Source organism: Dendrobates tinctorius, unplaced genomic scaffold, assembly GCF_039654945.1.
Source record: "Dendrobates tinctorius isolate UK_male_01 unplaced genomic scaffold, ASM3965494v1 ptg000087l, whole genome shotgun sequence".
NCBI lineage: Eukaryota > Metazoa > Chordata > Amphibia > Anura > Dendrobatidae > Dendrobates > Dendrobates tinctorius.
In genome coordinates, this window is record NW_027361755.1 from 2,625,146 (window position 1) to 2,645,053 (window position 19,908).

At 42.7% G+C, this 19,908-nt stretch overlaps 1 protein-coding gene and 1 long non-coding RNA gene across 10 annotated transcripts in view; one reads left to right on the forward strand and one right to left on the reverse strand.

Annotated features, from left to right (window-relative positions):
- Nucleotides 1–19,908, reverse strand: part of ARID1B (AT-rich interaction domain 1B) — a 2,758,190-nt gene that overhangs the window by 836,408 nt on the left and 1,901,874 nt on the right. The gene's annotated exons all lie outside the window — the stretch shown is intronic.
- On the forward strand, nucleotides 14,526–15,512 carry LOC141098146 (uncharacterized). Its single transcript, XR_012234160.1, has 2 exons — nucleotides 14,526–14,647; nucleotides 14,810–15,512. It is a non-coding gene; the product is annotated as an uncharacterized lncRNA (long non-coding RNA).

Below are 19,908 nucleotides of genomic sequence, written 5' to 3' on the forward strand. Positions count from 1 at the left end.
CAATTATTACAGGCAATTTGTCCCTCATTTCTCTTCCTTGACTAAACCCATCTCCACTCTTGTCCGCAAAGGAGCCGATCCCAATCATTGGCCCCCTGATGCAGAGACTGCCTTTGAGGCCCTGAAGCAAGAATTCTCTAAGTCTCCTGTACTCCAACGCCCGGATGCCAGTAGGCCATTCATCCTCGAAGTCAATGCATCTTCGGTAGGAGCAGGAGCAGTTCTTCTGCAGAAATCCTCCTCGTGTCACACTCTTACCTGCGGATTCTTTTCTAAAGCTTTTTCCGCTCCTGAACGTAATTATGCTGTGGGAGATAGAGAACTCTTGGCCATAAAATGGCTCTTGAGGAATGGCGCCATCTTCTCGAAGGTGCCCTCCAGTCGTTCATTTTTACTGATAACAAAAATTTCTCCTACCTTCGGTCCGCCCAAAGGCTCAACCCACGGCAAGCCAGATGGTCACTCTTTTTTGAAAGATTTGACTTCGAACTCCACTTCCGACCTGGGGAGAAGAACATCAAGGCGGATGCTCTTTCACGGTCATTCCTGGCTGTCGACAAGGAGGAGGGTCCAATCCATCTCATCGACCCTGCCAAGATCCTTACCGTGACCCCATTAAGCCTGGTCTCCCCACCCCCAGGTAAGACCTTTGTTCGGAGTGGAGATAGATCAAAGGTTCTCCGCTGGAGTCACTCATCAAAATTTTCCGGACATGCTGGAGTTAAAAAGACTCTCTCGCTTGTCTTCCGCCATTACTTGTGGCCTTCGCTTTGCAAGGACGTGCAAGATTTCATCGCCTCCTGTCCTTCTTGCGCCTGGAACAAGGTTCCTCGACATCCTCCCTCGGGACTCTTGCATCTGTTACCAGTACCTGCCAACCCATGGACCCATATTGCCATGGATTTTGTCACTGATTTGCCCCCCTCTTCTCGATGTATGATAATATTGGTGGTCGTGGATCGATTTTCCAAAATGGCCCACTTCATCGCTCTGCCTGGTTTGCCTACCGCTCTCAAGTTGGCAAAGATCTTTCTGCTTCACATTTTTCGCCTCCATGGGTTCCCTCAGCATATTGTCTCGGATCGAGGGGTTCAGTTTACCTCCCGTTTTTGGCGAGCTCTCTGCAGATTGCTGAAGATAGCGTTGGACTTCTCCTCAGCCTATCACCCCCAGTCGAATGGCCAAGTCGAGCGAGTCAGCCAAGCGCTAACAACTTATCTTTTGGCATTTTTCCAATGCTCATCAAGATGACTGGGTCTCTCATCTTCCTTGGGCGGAATTCGCCTACAACAATCATCCAAGTGAAGCCTCTACCAAGTCTCCCTTTTTTGTGGTTTTTGGTCAACACCCCGGCATTCCTCTTCCTGTATCCCCCTACCTCGGGTGTGCTGGCAGCAGATTCCTTGTCTGTGGACTTCTCTCAGATTTGGAGGGAGACCAAAGTAGCTCTTGAGAGTGCCAGCCTCAGAATGAAGCGGTATGCCGACAAGAGTTGGCTAGACGCTCCTCCGTATCGCCCTGGGGATAAGGTTTGGTTAGCTTCCTGGCATATCAGGTTGAAAATCCCCTCCTACAAGTTGAGATTACCCGCCTCACTAAAGATTCCCAACACTTTCCATGTATCTCTCCCTAAGCCAGCAGTGTTTAACCACTTCCACTCTGCACCTTCCCAAATCTCCCAACCATGTAGCTCTGACAACACCTTTGAGGTACGGGATATTTTGGCTATGAAGACTGTTAAAGGAAAGAATCTGTTTTTGATTGATTGGAAGGGTTTTGGTCCCAAGGAGAGATCATGTGAGCCTCAGGAGAATATTGATGCTCCGCGCATTATGGAACAGTTTCTCTCCAATGTTAGGAGGAGGGGGCGTAAAGGGGGGGTACTGTCACAGCCCCTTACCTCTCTGCGCGCTCCACCCGGCGCTCTCCTGCTTTGCAGCGCGTCCTCGCACCTGGCCTCTGGCTCCCGCGGCGTCGGGCACTTGCTCACAGCCTTACACCAGACGCACAGCCTCCTGAGTAGTGTGACGCGCTGGCCCCGCCCCCCATGGCGGCGCCCACTGCTATATATGCTTGGCATCTGGACAGGTAAGACGCCTGATTGTCAAATACGGAGACTCTGCCCCGTGCGGCGTTCGCTGTCTCCTCAGGCCTCTTCTTCTTTGTTTCTGTCTGCACTGTGCTACGCCTCCGGGTACCTCGTATTTGCCCTCAGTCTGCGCAGCCTCTGACTTTGCCCTCTGTGCCCGGGGTCTCTTGCCTCCCATACCCATCCAGCTCCTCTGTCCTGTTCCTGCCTCCATCTTATCCCGCACCGTACCTTTCTGTTGTTCGTCCTCTCTCTTGCCTTATACTTCTTTGTGCTCCTTCTCTAATTGCAGCCTCCAGTCCTTGTTTCCCCTGGCTCTCCAGCCCGATGCCTTGCTAGGTCTCTGTGTGTCTCGGTGTCTAAACTCTACGGATAATTCTGTGCCTCCTAACACGTCTATTTGCCCAGTCGCCCCTTTGGTTCCGGCTGTCGTGGTTCTATCCCCTGGGGGTCTGTCCCTAACGCTCCCTGTATAGGGGGCAGTCTTCACCTGGGCGCTCGCCCTCGGGGGCTCTGGAGCCGTGACCCAGAGGGTCCACTTTCGGGTACCTTTTCTGTCCTCTTTTGTACTAGTAACACCGTAACACTTATTAAGAGTCATAACTTTGGTATCAATCAGTCAATCAGGTTCACAGCAGAACCACAGTCAACAAAAGCAGTAGTCTGAACCGGACCATTACCAAGTTCCAGTTCCACCTGCAGCACCATTTTTGCACGTGAGGAAAATTGTACCTGAAGGTCTGGGTAGCCTCCTTGACTACTACCCAGAGCTAGTCATTTCCCGCCATCTTGGAGGATGATGGACAGGAGGGGCAGTCCTTCTTCCAGTGTCCAGATTCCCCACAATAGAAGCACAACTGCTTCTCCCGGCGGCGTCTTCTTTCCTTTTCCTCACAGGTGACAGCGCTCACCTCCATAGCCACAGGAAGAGTCCGGGTCTCATCTCCACTGAAGAATAATGGTGTTTCCCATTGCATAATGCCTCTAGCCCGCAGTCTGCGATCCATGCGAACCACTTGGGTCATGGCATCCTCCAGGGAGTCAGGCAGAGGATGGAGTGCCAAAGCATCCTTCAGACGTTAACACAGGCCTCTACGGAACAGCCCCCGAAGGGCAGCATCACTCCAGGAAATCTCGGCTGCCCAACATCTGAATTCAATACAGAACCATTCGGCTGAGTGCTCCCCCTGACAGACACACAGCACCTTGTCCTCAGTCAAACGCACTCTATCAGGCTCATCATAAATAAGCCCTAAGGCTTCAAAAAACGCATCCACAGACATTCTCTCAGGGGCAGAAGAGGAAAGTGAAAATGCCCAGGCTCGTGGGGACCTCCTAAGCAGGGACATAACCACCCCCACCCTCTGTTTATCATCCCCAGAGGAGCGGGGTCTCAAAGCGAAAAAGAGCTTACAGCCCTCCTTAAATGCTCTGAAATCATCTTTGTTACCAGAAAACATATCTGGCAATTTAACTGGGGATTCGGGTGGGACTAAAATGACATCTCTATTCCCCACCTGCTGGAAGCCTGCGGAAAGTACCCCCTGAACTGAGCCCTCAACCCGCCATTGGGACTGGGCCAGAACTTGGTGTTCCAATCTAAGCTTCTGCAGTGACTGAGTCAAGCATTTCACCTGCTCAGATAAAGCACACATTGGGTCCATGCTGCAGAAGTGAGGAAAGAAAAAAAAAATAGCAGGCCAGTTTTAATGTCAGAAACACCGCACTGAACTTGCTCACTGAGCCAGTGCGCGTGTCCTGAGTAAAGCGAACTGTGCTCAAAGATACCTGTGGAGCGGGCAGCAGCCGAGTAGATGCGTACTTCAGAGCCGCAGGACCTGAAGCACGTGACTGCTAGGGGCGTGGCCTAAACTCCAGAGAGCTAGGAGCTGCAAGAGAACTCCTAGCAGGGTAACTGCGAGACAAAGTTACCAAGGGGCATAGACAGGGAGGATAGTCAGGACGTAGTCAATGAGTCATACACAGAGAGGATAGCACAGTACAGAGTCAACAGGGAAACTCACAACTGGAAACAGAACCGGGTCAGAACCATATAAACAAGCTATAACAACGAACAGGCACAGGCACACAGAGGTCAGCACACTCGGCCAAAGGCAAAAGTATAACTGGCAGGGATTGGAGCTTTCAGGGGTTTAAGAAGCTCTCCCAGAACCAGAAAGAGGCCACAATCATCAACCCCAGGTGTGCAGGTCAAAATCTGCACTGAGCTCCAGACATTAACCCCTGACGTGCAGCTCAAAAACCCGCACTGGGATCATGACATTCACATATCCATCTGAACTTGTCTCAAGAGATAAGACACACATGTCCCTCAGAGGCACTCAGAATTCACATGATAGAATGGGTGGGAGTAGTCAGTCAACACCTATAAGACAAAAATGAACCATAGCGGAGCGAAGAAAGAAAACGCATGTTAAGAACCCTCCAGGAGGAGGATTAGATAAGAAGGAACGGAAGAATGTGCTATTGAGTAGAGAGCAGCGTCCCAGCCTCAGGTACTATGAGGTCTTACAGGACCCTGAAGCATTTTATAAGATGGTAAGGAAAGTTAGAAGAAAGAGATGTGGAGAGGAATACTACAAGGTTACTGAATTTCATGCCAAACAGGCGCCTACACGGGAAAAGTGTCAGTTGCAACATCTGCGTTACAGTCATTTATACCTCCTATATACATTCCCGATGGCTGGACATGTGCCAGCTGTCAAACGCAGAATGCAGAATATCGTGAGACTTGTTCTAACTGTCAGCTGACCAACCCAAATAGTCCTACCTTCTTTCCAACTATCTATACAGATGGCACACCTTATGCTACATCCTGTCCAGCATCCACTATTCCACTACAGCTCCATTAATTAATGCATGGAGATACATGATCAAGCAAAACAGGGAAGACGTGAATCAATAAGCTCAGACTGATAATCTACAGCATCCATCGCTATATGGTGAGGGGACATCATCATCATCATCTTTTAAGCCTCAAAGCTTATATTCTCATACACAATCTACCCACGCAAGGACTCCTGGAAATACCAGGAGACAGATACCCTAGCGAGCAGCTTGCCAGACCCAGTGCAAAATCCCATGCCATTTTATAAAAGGATGAGTCAAATACAGAAGGCACTCTGCCTCATGGACAGATTTAGAAAGGCTCGCTCAAATTACAGCAGGATATTCCCTTTGGCCAAGGATGCGTCTAGCCCTTGAGCCCCACAACCTCCATGTAAAATGTACGTACCCATGAAAGTACATATACTCTTACATTTCACAAAAATTCAAGAGAGAAACAACATATCTCGCCCTGATAGCGGTTGGGGATACTCCCCTCAAATTCCTGGTGGGTCCTGATGCAGCCAGAAGCGTAATCAGGGACATTGACTTATCCGCTGCAGAAGTGTATGGTCTCTTCTCTTTACAGGACATACCTGTACATCATGTACACGTTGAACAGATGGCCCTGATCCCAGACTCACTACAGGCACGAGGCCCGGAAGATATTGGCAGGCTCCAGACTGTGGAACTGAAGCCAGGAGCCCTGCTACCAAGGAAACTGCAGTACCCATCATCCATTTAACAATCTGCAATCCTTCCCACCAAGTTCTGCATGATACATGACTTGTGTGCTGTCAATGAAGCCACAGTACTGTACACATCCATTGTGTTAAACCCACACACTCTGCTTTCATCAATAACACCCACCCCCCAATGGTTTACGTTGATTGACCTGGCTGATGCCTTCTTCAGTTTACCCCTACATGCTGCAAGCCAGCACCTATTTGCTTTCACACATGAGGATCGGAAATATGCTTGGACTATGATGCCTCGATGACCATGGTCCTGGAGCCCTGGAAGAGGACACATCCCACTGCCACTCTCTTACAGTATGTGGATGACCTCCACCTCTGTGCTGACACCCTGAAAGAAGCTCAGAGTACATCTCCTTACTACAGTTCTTGCAAGGCATATGAAGACAAGATGCAGTTCTGTAAGGAGAAAGTTGTGTTTTTGGGACACTGCATTTCCCATCAAACCAAACACCTGACTGAGGACAGGAAAACAGACGTGCAGAACATACCCCTGCCATCCAAGCCCCCACAGCTGGCTTGGACTTGGTCCATACTACCGTCCCTGGAGCCAATAATGCTTCTCTACCCATTCAACCCCTTTGTACCTACTTAAAGGCTAACCAAGGAGGCCATCGATTGTTTTTTTATGCTAATCTGCAATCACATCTCTCCAGCTCTAGAACTGCCAGGCTATAATGAACTGTTCTGTCTGTTTGTCATAGAGGAGCCTGACCATGCAACTGGAGTCCTGAGAAAGCTTCACGGAGGAAGACAAAGCCCTCCTGGCTACTACTCTCCCAGACTTGACCCAGTGGCTCGTGGAGTCCCAACCAGCAAACAGCCGTGTTTGCAACCCACATGTGCTGGACAAGGCTTCTGACATCATTTTGGGTCACCAATTGAAGGTCCTGGCCCTAAGCACCTGTCTGCCACCTACGTCTGCAATGCCCTAATCTGCTCCCGGACAACGCCACCATCTCCAGATGTGCTGTCCATAAGCCAGCTACTCTTCTACCTCTGCCAAGAGGGGGGAGGGTGAATACCACATCTCTGACACACCAGTGGAAGAGGTAGTCGACTCTGAAATGGCTCAAAGCGATTGTCTCGCTGTCATGAGGCAAAAAAACATCTGGAAGATCCTGACCTGACGCTCTTTGTGGATAGATCAAGGTATACAGACCACACTGCCTCCGCACAAAAGCAGGACTGCGGACCTTGACAGAAGCATATAAGAGATCCACTCAACATGAAGCTATGACCAATCTATAGTGAAAGAGCCATCATCAAGGCTAACAGAATGCCGGTCAGACACCACAAAGCCATAGAAGAACTAATGGAGTCCTTGTTGATGCCAGGAAGAGTTGCGGTGGAAAAAGGTGAAGACACACACTGGAGACACCTCAAGGGAAGCAGTGGGCAGCAGACTAGCTGAATTAACAGCAAAAGAAGCAGCAGTGACACCACTTGACACAGAAATATCTCATCTGTACTCTAATATGGATCCAGAAACAGAGGGAAAAGGATAACCCTGGGGGAAAAATATAATGTAACAAATTTCAACAGTAACAGAAGAAGCGAGAGCCCTGCTCACAAGCTTACAATCTATAAGGAAATCTATTATACTACATGGATGACTATGGAGAAGCAAGCTTTCAAAGAAGAAAAGAAGAAATGGACCCAAGATGAAGCTACACAGGATGAAATACACCTAAGGATGGACAAGGAAAATTTAAGGCCTCGAACAAAAAACCCTACATACTTGCTGCTGGACAGGAATCAGGGGAGCCATAGCATAAGAGTTTTAGTCTTTCCCTTGGGTCACACACACACACAAGCACACATACGTGACCCATACACATGCACACACACTAGTTATAGTCATCTATATGCAGACTAAGTTTATTGTTAAGTTAAATAAAACATGTGACTAAAATATGTTCTCAAGTTCTATCCATCCCAGATCCTGAGGACCTAGGAGCCCACCAGATTCTGCCCTATGACTGAGTCCTCATCACCAAGAAGTTCAACAGACGTATCCTTGAACCTAGAGATGACAGCCCGTTCAGAGTCCTGTCAACTATCACAACAGTCCATGGGTCCACGCTTCCCACTGCAAGGAGATGCCTGATCCAGAGTCCAGTGGCGGCGGTCACTCTTCATCCGTCTGGCACTTATCCTTTTCCTAGCCCAAGGGGTAGTCAGTCACCAAGGGGTAGTCACTCATGAGAAGGGTATAGTGACATTCTGGTATAATGTCTCCACCCCAAGAGTAACATATCAATTCGAGTACTGTCTAATAGTAGAATGTCCAGGCCCCATAGCACAGTTTGACATCTGGTTAAGTACACAATTCATCTGTGTCGCTACTGCCAAAACAGGGGAAGGTTCAAACTGTGAGGATTGGTCACTTGTTGGGTGGCACATTGTTGAAAGGGACTGGGGACATCGACCAGTCCAGGCCCTACAATGCAGAGACAAATGGGGAATAAGCCTATTATGCCGCATGACCCTGTCCAAAGCCCCCTTTAAGGGCCAGAGGGGCCTTCCAGATTCAATACTCCCCATCACTGCCACTCATTGCCCCAAGGAGGGATGCGTAGTTCTGTACCTCACCATCGAGAACCCCTCAGAAGGTGACCAAGGATTATACTGTATGTACTGGGCTCAAGTACTAAACTTGGGAGGGAGGATGGTGACAAAAAAGGTAAATTTTGGCTAAGAAGCATAGATACCAGTGTGGGCACACAGGGGGTACCTGACAAATTCAAAGTCAAGACCAAGACAGCAGTTGGGTTTAACCCCATCATCCCCGTAACTAAGAATGCAAAGTGGATAAACTACCTACACTATAACCAACAACGGTTTATAAAATACAATGGGGATGCCATAAAGGCAATTATTGACCCATTAAGTTTGCAATAGCTATTTTTATGTGTTTTGATCATATTTGCCTAAGGCCTGTTTCACACATCAGTTTTTCAACATCAGTCAAAATCCGCCAAAACTTGAAAATGGCGGATCCGCTTTTCTTGTGGCGGATCCGCCATTTTTTCCCATTGAGATACATTAGTGGCGGATTTTGGCGGATGGTCGTCCGTTACGTCCGCTATTCGGCGGATCCGCCAGATTTCTGGCGGATTCTTTCTGAGGTGAATGGACTTTGCAATATTTTTTGGCGCCGTCAAAATGGCGGGAGACGGCGGATCCGCCATCGTCTGCCATGTGGTAGAATGGGCACCTATGGGTGACGAATCCGCCGGGATCCGCTATTTTGCGGAATCCGCCGGCGGAATCCGCTTTTTCGCACTGAGCATGCTCAGAAAAAAAGATACTTTTCCAGACAATCCAAAAACTATATAAGGTGGGCTAATTAATCATTGGGCCCAGACATCCGGCACCAGCCACGCTGAAGACAGAGACAGAGCCAGAGATAGAGTCTGCCAGCCAGCACCTGCCCAGCAGCAAGACCCCTGGAGCAAGAGGCCTGCCAGCACCTGCCCAGCTGCACAGCACCAAGCCAGGACTGAGAGGCCTGCCATTTCACCAACAGCCTGCTAGCAAAGCCTGCAATTGTGTGAGTATAAAACTATTCGTGTGGGGAATGTCTGTGTGTGTCTGTGGCTTGCCTGCCTGTGTGTGAGTGGTCTCCCTTCCTGCATATATGTTCGTGGCCTCCCAGTGTTGCATGTCTGTGTGTGTATTTTTATTATGCTTTTTTTCATACTTTAATTGTTTTTCTGTTGCAGGGAGATAGTCTGATTGCCGTATGTGGAGTCGGGAAGGAATTTTTTTCCCCAATGTGAAGCTTACTGTTTGCCACATGGGTTTTTTTTGCCTTCCTCTGGATCAACATGTTAGGGCAAGTTAGGATAGGATATGGGTTGAACTAGATGGACTTAAAGTCTCCCTTCAACCTTAATAACTATGTTACTATGTTACTATGTTATATGTACTGCATTTTGTTTTCATAGTACTGTAATTTTATTTGCATATTTGCAATTGTGCTGTGATTGTGTTGTGTATTGTATGTGGTGTAACTGTGGTGTTACTGTAGTATATCACTGTTTTTTTATTTTTCATTTATTGTGGTATTTAAAATAACGAGCAAAGTAGCTCCTACTTGTGAAAAGAAAAAAAAATAATAAAAACTGTTTATAAAAACTGTCCGTAGTATTATTTTAAAACCAGGTAAAATTAAGTATGGGTATACGTGCAAAAAAGGTGACATTAAGTGTTGGTTTTTGGTATACAAGTGTGGTTATACTCTCAAGTGAGAGATTGCAAGGGAATTTACACATGCAAACACTTGGGTATACTCTCAGTGAGAGTTTCAGGGAATTACACATATGCAATCACAGTGTGGTTACACGCTCAGTGAGAGATTGCAAGGGAATTTACACACATGCAAACACTTGGGTATACTCTCAGTGAGAGTTTCAGGGAATTACACACATCCAATCACAGTGTGGTTACCCTCTCAGTGAGAGATTGTAAGGGAATTTACACACAGTAATACCAATGAAGATTTTTTTTAATGTTATTACAATTCTCTTTACACTTGCAGATCAATTCAGGAAGAACCCGCTAGGCCACAGCATACCCGCCAGGCCGCAGCACACCCACCAGACCTGCATAGGAGAAACTTCAGTTTTCCCAGTAAGTATAAAGGCCTGAAAGCTTTTGTTATCCTTTGTATAGTAGCTTAACAAGTGTCTTTATACTTGCAGATCCATTCAGGAAGGACCTGCCAGGCCGCAGCAGAACCGCCAGCGATCCGTTGAGGAAGGACCCGCCAGCCAGACCGCAGCAGACCCGCAAGCCTGGCCGCGGCAATGTCTTCTTCTGGGAGCTCCCCCTCACGTCATCAGCGAACTGAGGTAAATAATTTTTTTTGTTTTTTTACTCTTATTTTGCACTTTTTTTAACCCTATATGCATGTATTATGTTTTCACAGGAAGTTGAATCTGAGGAGCTTCCAGGAGGAGACATGCAGGGTGGAGAAATGCAAGGAGGGGGCGCGCAGAGTGTAAGTTTAACAGATACAAAAACTCACATACATACATACATAATGCTACACCCAACACAAACATTCATCACAGCACACACAATAACTACGCATCCATCCAACTTGAAAATTTTTTTTTTTTTTTTTTTTTTTTACAGTCTTCAGAATCCGGTGCCCACACTAGAGCGACTCTCAGGACATCCCAGCGTCGTGGAGGTGATTCTTCTGGTGGTCAGCGAACGGTAAGTAACCCTTTATTTGGGTGATTGATTAATGAACCTCATGAGCTTGAATGTAATCATTTTTTTTTATTATTTCTTTTCTTCACAGGTTTCACAGCGTGCTCCCCACAGACATGTGGAAGAGGCTCTTGTAATTGATGTGGATGCCCTCATTGAGGTTGTGCAACCACAGGAGCTGCTGTGGAACATAGCAAACCTCTTACATGCCGACCAACCAACCACCTGACGGCTATGGGATGAGGTGTGTTCGGAGGTTGCTGAGAACTGGGAGGAGCTCGATGCGAGGGCCAGGGATTTTGTGCATAAGTATTCCAATTTCAGTAACTTATATTACAGCATGTGAAGTGTTGAATACTAACCACTTTTTTTTCCTTCACAGGTGACAGCGTTATCATACAGTGGCGATCGCTCAGGGATCGCTTAAAGAGGGACTTCAACAAGGAGATGCAGGCCCCGAGTGGATCGAGAGGACGCAGGAGCACCCAGTATAAACATTACAGAGCCCTGTTGTTCCTCCGGTCGACGATGGTGAGCAGAAGGTAAATATTCCACACACCATTTCTGCAGTACAAATGTTTACATGTTTAACCAATTTTTTTTTCAGCAATGTCAAATGAAATCAATATATTAATATATTTTTTTTTCTCTTTTTTTAGCACCGTCAGCAGCACTCGGGAGCCTGCTTCTGAGTTGCCTCCCTCTGGAGGGATCCCTTCGGAGACTGCCACCGGTGACCACATCGATGTATCCGACCCTTCTGTACCTTCCCTCTTGTCTCGTCCCTCTATCCCCACCACCAGCACTGGAGCAGCAGGGCAGACTTCATCACATGAAGCTGCTGGTGACAATTTACAGTACCCTTTACCCCACCCCTCTGACACTGCCGCAACATCTCGACCAACTTTTGGTTCTGGACGGCAGCGTCTGAGAGGTCTGGAAAGGATGACCTTGTCTGACTGTTTGAGTCTGAACTCATCCGTCCAGAATGCTTTCCACATTTATGGTCAGCAGTTAGCTTCTGGGTTGAACATGATAAACCAAAGTATCATGGAACTCAGAAGCTACATGGAACAGATGAATGCAGAGTCAAACCAGACGCCGAGACATATTTTTTTTCATTCAGTTGTCCGGCAAATGGAAGGTTTAAATACTCACCAGCAGATGCATGTGATGCAAACCTGTCACAATGCTCTAGTGGCTGCAGTGTCCAAAGCATCCCATGCACCTATTCCATCACCTCATTCCACCGTCCATCCTCCCTCTGTCCATCCTTCACCCATCCATCCTCCTACCACTCCTTCTCCTTTCTCTAGTTCCCCATTCCATTCTACCCAGTACCTTCCTTCCCCATAGCATTATACCCCAATTCCCTCACCATACCCACCCCAACACACACCTTCAATGTTCCCACAAACCTCCTCTGTCCATCAACTCCCGTCCCAACCTCATGTTTTCAACCCCCTTCCACTTCTGATCCTCACCAACTCCGTTCCCAGTCCTCCACCCCCCTCTCGATGTGGTCAACCCTGTTAACCCCTCCCAACAATACCGGCATCTTTAATTTTATAAAAAAATTAAAATAAGTTTTCTAAAAAATAAAAATAACAGTTTTCTAAAAAATAAAAAACAGTATATAATTTTGAAAAAATGCAAAAATAAACATGTTTTTGTTTCAAAACAATTTTATTGTGTAGTTTACTTTTTTCTTTAGTTCTTGGTAAAGGTTGAAAGTACACCGGTGGCGTACAGATACAAATACACAACACTTGGTAACATTTCAAAGTACACCGCTGGTGTAAAGGTAAAAAAAACACAACACTGTTATTACCCACAATTGGTGTAAAGGTATCAAAACTATGAAAGAAAAAAGGAAAAGTTACTAAAGTTTTTCTTATCCAAAAAAGAAACCTTGGTAAAAAAAAAAATAAAAATAAAATTATACCTTGTCATCTTGCCTGTCAACTCTTTCTTCTGGTAACAGAAAATAATCCGCAAATATGTCCCTCATTCTTGACACTGAAACAGTACTCCGAACACTTGTCTGCTGATAATCCAACAAGGTGGTTTCACAAACATTTTCTTCCATGGAAACAGGTTCCTTTGAAAGTGCAAAATTGTGCAGGATTCACTAGTAGGATTTTTTATGGATTAAAACGTGCGCTGCCAGACCATCACTCCTCACAAGTTGTGTGCTTAATATATTTATTTCCCAACGCGTTTCGAGGTCATAAAAACCTCTTCCTCAGGGGATGACATGTACAGGCAGGTAAAGACATTGCCGGTTTTATGCATACACAATTCAAATATTGGCGCCAAGAGTCACATGTTGGGAGGGGGATAAAGGTCAGAGGTCATCAGTATCAAAAAATGTTAAAAGCTTGGTACATCCGACAAAATTAATTCATTTGGTGTATTTCCAGATAATTAATTGAAAAGAAAAGGAAGAAGAAAAAAAGGAAAAAATAAAAAGAAATGAAGAAAGCGCTAAACGAACCCGCAGAGAAGGAACAAAAAGGAGTGATAGCCGCTGTATAATCCGCTACTCCAAATGAGCAGAGGATATGTTGCCGAGAGAAAAAGAGAAAAAAGGAATAAAGAAAGTCTTTATGTGGAAATATATGATATTAATAAGAATAAAAAATAAAAAATGATGTAAATAATATTAAAAATGGATATGTTAAAATCTTTATTAGTATAATAAGAGTATATAAAATATAGAGTAAAAATTGGATAATAAAAAATATATATGAATAAAAAATAATATATATATACATATATGAATAAAAACATGTCTGACCCAATACAAAAATAAGAAGTTGATAAAAAACGGAGTTTTTTAATATTAAAAGAAAGAGATGGTGTATGCATGTCTGATAAACCTATTAGAATCGCTGGAGAAAGGACGTTTCTATAGACAGTCCCGAGGTCAGAGGCACACAGAAGAGGGAGCCGATTCAAAGAGGGAAATATGCCCAGAGGATCGGAAGGAGAAAGATTGCGTCCAGAGGGAGAAGGGAGAAAAGAAGGAGCAGGAGAGTCCCACACCTTGGAAGCATGAAACAAGGGCAATAAAATAATACATGCAGTAACTTATACACAATAAAACTACAGATGATAAGACCTGAAATAGTTATAGACGCATGACAAGTTCAGAGGACGGTAACCGTTGAACATAAAAACGCAATCATAAAGATATATTGCACATAAAAATAAATAAGAATAAAACTTTATTAGACTGAATATCAGCTTAAAAAAATTATTCAGACCAGGAGAGGAAGTGTCAATATATCTTTACAGGAAAATTTCAGTGATTTCGTTAAGACCATTAGGTCTTAAAGTATTCAGCCTATAAATCCAAAAAACTTCCTTTCTATTAAGTGACCCCATTCTGTCAGTGATATTATTCGGAATATGTTCAATGGGGCTGATTTTCAAACCATTTGGATTTTTATTATGCTCAACTGTACAGTGTCTAGAAAGACCATGCTTCAAAAACCCTTTTTTAACCCTCCGTCAGGCGCAATAGATCTGACAGGCACACAGTAATTAGTTTCACTTCTCTCTCCTTGCCCACTTATCAGAAAACCCCACCCCTCCTAGTTATCTCCTGACTCTACAGGCTCTGTGAAACCTGATATCACAGTGACTCAGCAGACCTTCTAGTGAGCAGATATCAACACTTTGGCTTCTCAGGCACATTGCGCCTGATTTCAACACAAATTGAAAGGTTAGTATTTTCTTTTTTTATTCATCACGATTGTGTATTTAGCTTGTTTTATGAAGGATTAATGCTAAGTTAGTGTACATAAGTACTGTTTTCTTAGACAAAAGGAGGGTGGCTTCTAAGGCACATTGCGCCCTAACACATACTCTTTCTCTCTTGCTTCAGATTTTCTGCTGCAATGGCCAGAAAACAGTATGATTCATCTAAACCCCTTCATTTAGAAGAAATGAAGATTTTTTTGTTAGAAGATGATGAGGAAGAACCAGCAGTTAACTGAGGATTTAGAGGAATCTAGTGACATTTCATCTGAAGATGAGGTAGCAGAATGTAACACTGATTCTGGAACAGAGCAGGATGGTGATGACACTGATACAGAGGAAACAGACACAGATCTAGCTTATTATTTGGGCAAAGATAAAAATACAAAGGACGTCCCAAGGACGTTCCAGAACAAACACCGACTCTACCACCTTCTAAAAGACGCAGTTGTACTACCTGCTCATTTGTATCTGGTTTCAGAAGGCTTTCTAAATATGACTGCAAAATATGTAAAGAATCAATCTGCCTTTCCCATGCAACTTTCGTCTGCCAGCCTTGCTTTTCTAAGTGTACCTGTGCTGCTTCTGCTGCAATTGAAACCACTGAAGATGAGTAGAAAATAATTAAGTAACATCTAAGTGCAATATCCTTTAAGTTTTTTTCCATAATTTTATATTTAAGCAATAGTTAAGTAAAGATAACTGGAGCCTATTTGGCGGTACTACCGAAAAGTGGTACTTTTAGTTTTAATAAGTTTATGGTTAATGTTTTTTTTGCATCTGATTTGGTGTAATCTCTTTTAATACATTCCTATGAAGGTCACTGACTACTTCTATAGTCCTGAAATTGAAATATGTAGCTACTATAGGTGGTTTTCTGACCTGTGCTTGTCAGGCACATTGCGCATGAACTGAGGAGAATCTATATTGCGCCTGACGGAGGGTTAATATTGTGTCTGTGAGAGTTAATTCTCAAATGCAGTGGTTGGGTTGTCCTACCCACATACTGCTTACCGCATTCGCACTCAATCAAATAAATCACAAAGTCAGTGGTGCAGGAAAGAAACTCCTTAACAGGGAAAACTTTGTTCGTACTAGTTGATTTAAAGTTCTTATCTTTATGTGCGATACAAGTACAACATAGACAGTTCCTCTTGCCGCATTTAAAAATACCCTTAAGGGGGGCTTTATAGGCAGATAAAAATTCACTACTACTTTTAACATTTTTTAACCGGCTAGGAGCCACTGTGCTCTTAATGGTGGGGGCTCTTCTAAACGTTACACCAGGGTTACTTGGGAGGAATTTCTGCAATACGGGGTCATTCAAAAGAATATGCCAGTTACTCCTCAGAATTTTCCTAATTTCTATGTGTTCGGAGCAAAATTGCGTAATAAAGTTAGTCATAAATTTATTGCTTTTGGATTTAACCGTTTTAATGCCATTAATAAGACTATCTTGAGATAAATTGATGCATTTATTGAAGGCATTTATAAGTAAATTATCAGGGTATATATATTTTTTATTATCCAATTTTTACTCTATATTTTATATACTCTTATTATACTAATAAAGATTTTAACATATCCATTTTTAATATTATTTACATCATTTTTTATTTTTTATTCTTATTAATATCATATATTTCCACATAAAGACTTTCTTTATTCCTTTTTTCTCTTTTTCTCTCGGCAACATATCCTCTGCTCATTTGGAGTAGCGGATTATACAGCGGCTATCACTCCTTTTTGTTCCTTCTCTGCGGGTTCGTTTAGCGCTTTCTTCATTTATTTTTACTTTTTCCTTTTTTTCTTCTTCCTTTTCTTTTCAATTAATTATCTGGAAATACACCAAATGAATTAATTTTGTCGGAAGTACCAATCTTTTAACATTTTTTGATACTGATGACCTCTGACCTTTATCCCCCTCCCAACATGTGACTCTTGGCGCCAATATTTGAATTGTGTATGCATAAAACCGGCAATGTCTTTACCTGCCTGTACATGTCATCCCCTGAGGAAGAGGTTTTTATGACCTCGAAACGCGTTGGGAAATAAATATATTAAGCACACAACTTGTGAGGAGTGATGGTCTGGCAGCGCACGTTTTAATCCATAAAAAATCCTACTAGTGAATCTGAAGATTTATGGCCACAGCGTGGTCATTTGGATGTGCAGCAAGCTGACCGTGTTTCTTTATGCCTGTTACTCTCCTATATACGGTGAGTATATTTTATTGTTCGAAATCTTGGTTTTCTCAGATAAGACCCTATTGCGCTTTTTTCCTTGCAGTTTCAATTATTCTAAACCTCTGACGGTGCGTGGAAAACACTGTTAGTGCTTTGGATTTGGAGCAGCAGAGGGTCCGTTACTCTGTTCAAGGATGGAATATTTTCAGAATAGACTCTCGTCCAGAGAAAGATTAATACTACAGACAATTGGAAATATCGGCTTTTCTACTAGGGAGGAGGAAACCGTTAACCCTTTCAGCGAAGATGAAACAAAGACACTCCGGAAGATTTTTTATAACTTTAAAGAAGCTATCAAGGAGGAACTCCATTATAGTTTGGATGCTCGTTTTTTATCGATCTATTTAGAAGAGAACATATGCCCTCGTGGACTGAGGTTAGTGTTCGACTCACCTTTTATGAATGATTTGAGCTTTACGCAAGACTGGGACAATAACCTCAACAATTGTATGCACAAAATGATTTTATTATTATATAAAAAAAGATCCAAATTGGCTGAATTGGCAGCTCTCAAGGTTATGAATTTATCAAAAGATCTTATCCCCTTCCATAAACATCCAGAATACAAGAAGATTAACTCTAACGTCATAACACATGTCATGCAAGTGGAGCATGAAACCATACTAAAAAAATCAAAAAAATTACAGAGAGATAGAGAGGACTATAGAAATAAGATTAAAACCGTTGAGAAGAAATGTAGTACAGATAACAAGGATACCGAGTGTTTGAATGAAATAACCAATGAGACAGAACAAGATAAATAAAAGATAGAACCAGTTTAGGACAATCCTCTATACCTTCAGGTTTTCTCCCCAAAGGTCCCCTCACTGGAAATAAGGAAAATATTTTCTCTAAACCCCCTGTTATAAAAAGCACTGCAACCACTGCACCACTTATTGAAGCCATCAAACACTTAGAAAGTATCAAAAAACAAATAAAACACTTTAATGATAATGACACTAAGAAGAATTTAATTGACACTATTAATCCTACTATTATTCATGATAAAATTATCACACCCACTCCTGTGGATTTCTCTTCACCTGCACTTATTGAATTCCCTGAGTCTATCCCTAATTCACTATTGGACCTTTCTATATATGAGGATATTGATCTAAATATATCCAAAGACAATTCTGTCCCTAATGGTAATTTTTCCAATACACCTAATGGGAACACGGTCCTAATTGATAATTCAAACACTAACAACACCGCTACGGTTCCTTTTTTACCGCAGACAATAAAAAGCTCACAGGTAAAAAACTTTTTTTCACCAAGAACTGGAAAAAGAAAGGGCTCTACAGAGGATGCAGAGGGGGCCGAAAAAAAGAAAGGCAAAATAAATGGAAAATAAAGGATAAAAATAAATCTTCTTCTGTGGGTAGTAATATTTTTAATTTATCCTCTCACATTCTCACTACCGATGAAATTAGAGTCCTCTCTAAAGGGTTGAATTTCTGTCCCACTTACAAAACAAACGATTTTGATCTTTTTTTAGACCTTCAGTTGTTCATTAGAAAACTTACATTAAAAAGACATTTTGCAATTAAAGAAATGAATAAAACTGCGTGTAATGGTACAAATGAAGACATACAAATTAATAGTGAAGTAAATTGTGAATCTTTTCATTTAAATGTCCCAATTAAATCCAAATTCTATCCATTAGAAGATAGAGGCCACCATCTAAAAGTTTTCAGCGATGTTGTACAAAAGAAATTCAAAGAGATGTTTTCTACTAAAGTTACCTATGGTTATAAATGTAATCTAACTAAAAACGAAAAAATCGCTCTGAAAACATTGAAATCCAATACCGAAATAGTAATTCGATCTGCTGACAAGGGTGGAGGGATCGTAATCCAGAATAGAGATGAATATTGTAACGAAGCCCTCAATATATTATCAGATGATAAATACTATATTAAAGTCCCTTTTGACACCTTAATCAGGTCCAGAGTTGCTTATGACAATTTAATCTTGGAAGGAAAAAATAATAATATATTTGATAAAAATGAATTGAAGTTTCTTCATGTAACGGACCCAAGGACCCCCTTCTTTTATCACTTGCCAAAAATTCATAAAAGCCTGGTCAATCCTCCAGGGAGACCCATTATCTCCGGCATCAACTCATTAACTAGTAATTTATCTCATTACATCGACAGAATAATGGTTTCTCATGTTCTCATACTAAAAAGTTTCATTAAAGACTCTACTCAATTAATCCAATTCTTACAACATATTGAATGGAATCCACATTATATACTGGTAACCATGGATGTATCTTCATTGTATTCGAATATCCCACACAATTTGGGTTTAGCTTGTTTCAATAAGGTCCTATTGAAAGATGTAAGACTGAGTAAAGGACAAAAAAACTTTTTATTAAAGGGTATGGATTTTATATTGAATAATAATTACTTCACTTTTAATGGAATTTTATATCACCAGCAACTCGGGACCGCGATGGGCTCAAAAGTAGCACCAACTTACGCTAATATTTTTATGGGGGTATTTGAAGAGTTTTATATTTTTAAATCCAGATGGTGCAGTAACTGTATTTTTTATAAAAGATATATAGATGATTTGTTCTTTATATGGGACAACTCGGGAAATAATATTGGTGATTTTATTCGGGACATTAATAACAATATTTGGGGTTTAAGCTTCTCAGCAATCTGTGATAAGGAAAATATTAATTTTTTAGATCTAACTATTTATATTGAGAACAATAGAATTCTAACAAAAACTTTTTTTAAAAATGTGGATACGAATAGTTATATCCCTTTTAGTAGTGGTCACTTTGGGAAATGGCTGAGGAACATTCCTGCAAACCAATATAGAAGAATAAGGAAAAATTGTACAGACATGAAAGTTTTTAAGGACCAGGCAGAATTATTAAAAAATAGGTTTACCGATAAAAATTACCCTGATAATTTACTTATAAATGCCTTCAATAAATGCATCAATTTATCTCAAGATAGTC